Source organism: Rhipicephalus microplus, unplaced genomic scaffold, assembly GCF_043290135.1.
Source record: "Rhipicephalus microplus isolate Deutch F79 unplaced genomic scaffold, USDA_Rmic scaffold_302, whole genome shotgun sequence".
In the NCBI taxonomy this organism is placed as follows: Eukaryota; Metazoa; Arthropoda; class Arachnida; order Ixodida; family Ixodidae; genus Rhipicephalus; species Rhipicephalus microplus.
In genome coordinates, this window is record NW_027464871.1 from 147879 (window position 1) to 154919 (window position 7041).

Sequence of the window (7041 nt, forward strand, 5' to 3'; positions counted from 1 at the left end):
GCCCCTGCTTCGGAGTAGTTTGTGCTAAGGTGTTGGGGAACCGGCCAACCAACCAACCAAGTAAACTGTGTTCATCGTGTAAACGTATCATACGGCCGTCATTTCTTCGGCTTGGGAATTCGCTATTAGTTCGTGACGAAAAAGATTTTGTATGCGCTGTAGTCAAACCGCTGAAGTTTTGATAATTTGTGGCAATAAAATTCTACAAAAGCTTCGGTTCTTTATAACGGTGCACAGGTATTCGATATTCGAACCGATACTCGAAAAGAGTTTTTGTCATAATTGTTTCTGAAAACATGAATACTTGCGCGTCCTTCCTAGTAAAAAATTGGCCCCGTATCTGCATGTAATCTGCAAATGTCGTCGAAAAACGATAGTCTTGCGCGTGGAGAGAGTGAACAAAGCATTTATTTCATGTTCTGCGCAAGAAAATTGGTGAACTTTGGAGGCGCTGCGATAGAGTGCCTCGAGCGTGCAGCGGAAGCGAACGAGTGCATGAAGTCACGCCACACGTTAGAGTTACTGTATATGCCATCTTTAGGTAGCAGAGTTGCGCCAAGGTACGCCATCTTGGGTTCAGATGTCTTGCGGGGAAGCCACTCACCATGCGCGTAGGAGCAGCGCTCGCGCCTATAGCGTTGCTTTACTTTGTCCCCTTTTTTCTTTCTATTTTATTTTTTACCTTTTTTCTTTCTATTTTTTATGAAGGTGTACGAGACAAACTCAGTTGCTCTGGTCACACCTGGAAGCCTTGACTTTATGTTTACGTTTTCGGTAAGTAATAATGAAAAAAACGTGCGTCAGCTCTTTGAATCAGTTGTACATATGTATATTTATAGTAGGTCACACATTGGTTTTGGCTTCTTTTGGACTGTTTTCCCGAGTTACATACGTAAAATTAATTTTCTGTCTTTATCGCTATCGAGCCAGGGATATAATATTTTCATCGCGTTGGGCTCATTCGTTAATTGTGTGAGTTAACCAGCTGAAGCTTTGTAGTGTTCAACTGAATCGAGCTGAATAGCGATCAAGAGTGGCCGTGTGACGCCCGCGTTAAGCGCGCATCTCGTAATACGATCGTATTACAATCGCGGCTGACGACCATTGATGTGAATCATCGTACAATACCAATACGTGTCCAACATTCTTTTCGCTTAAGGTTTCAAAGCAGCATTGAATTCACGCACTAGCAGCAACACCTTGCTGATTCGAATAGCTCTAGTTTAACTTCACCCTTTATTTTTAGCCTTTTGACCGCCAGAATAATTTGGACGTATGCAGCTGACGCACGCTGGCCAACTCTGCGTGTATAACGTATTCACTACTGCATTTCTTGTTAATACAAATAGAGCAAGTTTTGCAGTGCCGTGGACAAATTTAAAAAGAAAAGCCAACCGCATGGGCGTCAGCAGAGAAGCAGAAAAGGGGCCCTTGCCCCCCTCAAGCCAGAACAGCAATTGTCTCACCCAAGCTAGAGCAGTGCTCTCACTCTTCCTAAGCCGCAATGCAACAATGGTTTACACCACCAAGAGAAAATTCTGCCGACGACAATGACCAAACGTTTATTCCTTTCGACTGAACACTGATGGCCTTATAGCAATGCCCGCTGCACCCGCGTCTAATCTCCTGGGCTCTACGTAGTACAATTCAACACAAAATGCATTTTCTGCCACGTTTCTCGTGATAAACAGGCAGCATGGCTACTTTACCGAAGAAGCGCGGCGAGAATGACAACAGCCAATGTCAACCCCGCTTGATCTGCCCGGAATTTGCGTAGCGTTGGCTTCTCCGTAGTGCAAATGAACCACCTTTGACCACGTGATCGCGCTCAGTGAATAGGGGCGCTGAACTCCTGTAGGCGGAGCGAGCCGTGCCCGTAAAACAGTCGCGCAACTTCGCTACCTAATGGTAGCATATACAGTTACTCTACCACACGGGAGACAAAAAGAGCGCCCCCTGGCAGTTTTCTTGAAAAAGGAAGCGCGTGGCTCTGAGACGAAAGTGCGCGCCCATCTCAGAGTTGGTAAGGTGTAGAACGAAAGGCGACGGATAGGAGCCACCACCATAGGAAAGGGTTGGAAACACCCACCTTTTCGTGCAAGGGTTGCACGGAAGTGCAGCGTGATAAGCGCTACGGTTCATAAAATAATTAGGTACGCCTTTTCTAGTAAAAGACGCACATGCAGAATATATACGTGTTGTTATGGTGCCCCAGACATGCGCAATAAGTGATTTTTATTGACAATTGCACAAGTTTGAACACTGAAACCTAAGCAACTTTCGTGGGCGCTGCGGATGGGGTCGGCGGTTTCAAGTACCCGGCGCTGTTAGGAGTAGACGAACAAGCGTACAGACAGACAGACAGTCCAAAATTCTTTGCTTCGAAGGTCCCCAAGAAAGACTATCGTCTTTACTAGGAATTGCTGCAGTTTCACGAGCCCAAGTCACGATGTGATAACGTGAAAGCCGTGGGTGGTAGGAACTCGGGATTATTTCCGACTACCTGCGCCCTATCTAACATGTACCCTTACAGAGACGTACACGGGTGTTCTTTTACTTCTATCCAATCATAGAGTGGAAGTGGCAGCCAGGAACTACACAGGTGCCCTAGAGATAGCACCCTGATACTTAGCATGCTAAGTTACGACGGCTAGTGCATTCGTCGATACTAGAGCTGTTTCCAAGCGAAAACGTCATATGCACTGTGAAGTAAAAAGTTCACAAACCGGCGCATTCATACGACAGTAACAATATTTGCGTGCCCAAGCGATCTCATCAACGGTCAACGTCGTTGAATACCGTCATGGTAGTCAACCAAAAGGTTGACTTTTCCCCATTCAAAAATACCGGACTAGTCCCCACCCCCAAAGTTCCAATATCACATGCCATTAAAATTTAGGTTGCACATAAGTGATGCGATAATATCACGTGACATACATCTTTATATTCTCGAGACACCTGTAGACACCCATTGATCTTGCATCCATTGCGTGTGAGGTAGCTTTGTAGAACTTTTTTTATTCGCGGTTTCCCCTATCGCCACAAGTGTGATAAGAGTGGGCCACGTAAGCCTTGCGGCTCCTTTTAGACAATTTAAAATTTTATTCTTTAGTGCCTCGCATTCAGGATACTGTACGCGCATCCCCAAAAAACTATAGATGGATCATAGACAGAAGTCTGCGATACTACACGGTTTGTTTGAGGTAGGCTGGGCGGCCTTATGCCTTATCAATCATTGCTAACTTTACCGCACAAAACAAATTTACCTACTATGTATATATGTTTTATTCTCAGGCTTGAATAAGCGTTCGCTCGCTAGCTCTGATTGATTTGTGGGGTTTAACGTCCCAAAACCACCATATGATTATGAGAGACGCCGTAGTGGAGGACTCCGGAAATTTCGACCACCTGGGGTTCTTTAACGTGCACCCAAATCTGAGCACACGGGCCTACGACATTTCCGCCTCCATCAGAAATGCAGCCGCCGCAGCCGGGATTCGAACCCGCGCCTTGCGGGTCAGCAGCCGAGTACCTTAGCCACTAGACCACCGCGGCGGGGCTCACTCGCTAGCTCTACAAGAAAAACAAATTGAGTGATTGATTGATTGATTGATTGATTTTGATTTATTCATTTTTTTTATTGATATGTCGAATTTAACGCGTCAAAACCCCATATTATTATGAGAGATGCCTAGTGGAGAGCTCCGAAAGTTTGACTGCCTGGGGTTCTTTACCGGGCACCCAAATTTGAGCACACGAGCCTCCAGCATTTTCACCTCCTTTGAAAATGCATCCACCCCTACATGAAAAACAGTTTTTAAGAACAGGGATGGGTGTCAATGGCTTAAGTGTCATCATTGCCTGTACATCTCAGTCCTCCTCACCTTTCTCTGCTATGAAGTTTCCTCTGTTTTGCCTTTCAAATGCCAAGTGTCCTATGGTCAACCTAAATCCGGTGTCTGGCGTAACACCTTTACTGCGCATGCGCGTCCCCTCAGTCTCTGTCCTCTGCTCCTCTCCCCCTTATCTCGCCTCTCAATGCCGACGCAGGCAGTGGCTGTTATGCAACGCTCTGCCTTCTCGCTCTCCTCTAGGCGCTCCTTCCCCGCAGCGTTTACATCACCATTGCACATGTGCCCCCTCCTACGCTCCATCATATCTCGCCTCTCAACGCCGAATCAGGCAGCGTCTGCTAGCGATTTTAATGAATGAAAAAACTGAATGCTCGCACTGCACAGATGTTCACTGGCCACACCATATATATATATGCACTGGATCTGGATCTTCTAGGCAGTGCCGCTGGAAGATATCTCCTGTGCGTTGTTGAAGAAGAAAATTTCGCAGCGTGCACGTTAACTAAAAGCGGAGGTGGGGTCTCTACTTCAAAATAGGGGTCTTCTCTCTTATTGCCCCTTAGCAGCGACTGGCTTTGTCCAGCAGGAAACAGTGGTCCATCACTGCGTGGTTTGCGCCTGCCCAGGTTTTTCTACTGTGCACGCCGGGATAAGCGCCAGCTTCCACGCCACCGCCAGTATAAGCGTTATCGCCATGTGCTTCTAATCTTCACATGGTTTGCTTAAGTGGGAGATGGTGTAATTTTTGTGTCGTTCACATTTGGTTTGCTCTGTGGAATAAAGCTTCAGTTGATACTCTCCCCCTGTTCATGCTGCCCTCTTATTTGGAGCTTATTTCCGTTTCTCCCACAGTACACAAAAAAGCAGCAGGAACGACCAAACTCCCCAATCTTCTGTATGTGCTCCTTGTTCACATTCAGTATGTCTAAACTATCCGAGATCTGAAAAAGCGTAGGATAATAAAAAAATGGTTTTTATGGCGCAGTAGCAAGCAAATATAATCCACACATAATTTCTTTGGTGAGATGTATGATGATTCAGTTTTACAGCAGAAGCATCTACGGTAAATTTCCCCTCCATAACCCTAACTTCCTTCTTAGGTTGTTTTCGCTCGGACGACGCATGGAGTCTTTTTGTTCGCAACGCATGTCAGCGTCTGCAGTGGCCCTGTGAAATCCCTTTCACAAGATCACCCAAACGCGTGTTTGTCAGTGCCAGAATTAGCTATGACCCTTCTTCAGATGCGTCGATTTTGCATTACGCGTAGTACCTTTACTTCAAAGTCTAGGTCACGTGATGCCTTTGTTCGTGCCAGATACTGCTCGTCCAGCACTATGTCAACTTGAGAAACCGATCAAAGCAAATGCGATGAAACTGTACGTTCTCCATTGCTTGCTACATGTACATGAAACAGTAATAACAACAACAAACACAACCATGATGATATGTGACATGTGATATATGACATGTGATATGTGAGTGGACACTGCGGCATCATCGTGACAATGTCACCGACTTTTTCGTTCCTTGTGCAAGCTCTAGCTGGGTGCTTTTGGATCAGCGTGCTGAAACTTTCACGGCGAATGGACGCTGCCAGCCTGCATCGCCTTCGCTTCTGTCAAACGACGTCCTAGGCGCAATCTTGGATGACACTCTTCTGCGGCGGCTGCCACGCGTGGAGTAAGCCTACAGCGCATCTTCTTCACGCACCGTGACGTCACCAGCACATCGCGGACCCGCTGGCTTTCATGACTTAAAAGGAACGCTCGCTTCTGCAAGCATCAGTGGACATGGTGGCACTGCCGTGACAATGTCACCGACTTTCCCGTTCCTTGTGCCGGTTGGTGATCGAAAATACTGTTTTCCTAGTGATTATCTGTGTTTAGTGGTGTTGCCATGTCCACATACTCTTCTTTGTTGTTTATCTGAATGTTTTGCCGTTGCCAGCTTGCTAGTGTCACGTTTGAGTGATGTGGAAAAAAATCGCGGGCCTATCACTGACGAAAAGGTTAACGAAATAATTAAGACACAAAAGACGGTCCTGAAAAAAGTAACCAAAATAGAAAAAAAGCATCTTTTGAGGCTCGCGTAGAGGGCAGGCTTTCGAAAATAGAGAAAAGGCTAAAAATTCTAGGCGAAGCCCCACTCAGGCTTGCTAGCCTTGAGAAGTTTGCCAGTGAAGCCGAAACCTCAATAGCATCTCTTAGTCAAAAAGTTGATGAGTTCATTTCTAAGTCATGCACCGACAGGAATGCCCTCCTCAAGCGACTTGACGATCTCGAAAACCGCTCTCGGCGGAATAATCTTATTATCAGAGGGATAAAAGAAGACAAGAATGAAACTGAAGATCTTTTACGTAGGAAGGTTAACGTCGACGATTTTCATAATCTGTTAAACCTTGAACTTATCTCAGTTGAACGAATTCATCGCTTAGGAGCAAAACAGGGGGGCAAAGATAGTCCCGTTATCTTGAGAGTTTCAGATTTCAGAGATAAGACTTGTATCCTACAAAACTGCTTTAAACTGCGCGGTAAAGAGGTCAGCATAAACGAAAATTTTTCTAAACGAGTTGTTGAGATACGCAGAAGGCTGTGGGAGTCTAGTGCTGAGGAGATAAAAACGGCTGCCAAAGTTAAGCTTATTTTTGACAAAATGAAAATAAATGAAGTGGTGTACGGTTGGAACGGGGATACTAATATGAGGTGCATATGTAAGACACCTCCCGAAACAACTGACAGGCGTCGTGATGGCGACTGTTGGTGTCAAATTACTTTTAACCAGTTAAAGTTAATAAATATTACTGTCAGAAGTATTATGAATAAAAGGGCGGATCGTGAGGCTATGGTACTGAAACACGATCCCGACTTTTTAGTAATGGCCGAAACATGGTTGAAGTAACATGTACTGGATGCCGAGGTTACTCCTCCCGGATACAAAATTGTGAGAAGAGATCGTGAAACAAAAGGAGGAGGTGTAACCATTTTAATTAAAGACAATATATTAGTTAGTGTTCTTCCGCATGCTATTGATGTCGAAGTTTTTTCGTATAAAACCACGCTCAGTAAGCGCTCGGTATAAATTGGTGCTAGGTATATACCTCCAAACTCTCCAGTGAATGCACTTGATAACTTAAGAAGCTTTATGGATTCCCACCTGAACCATGATGACAATAGTATCCTTATAGGAG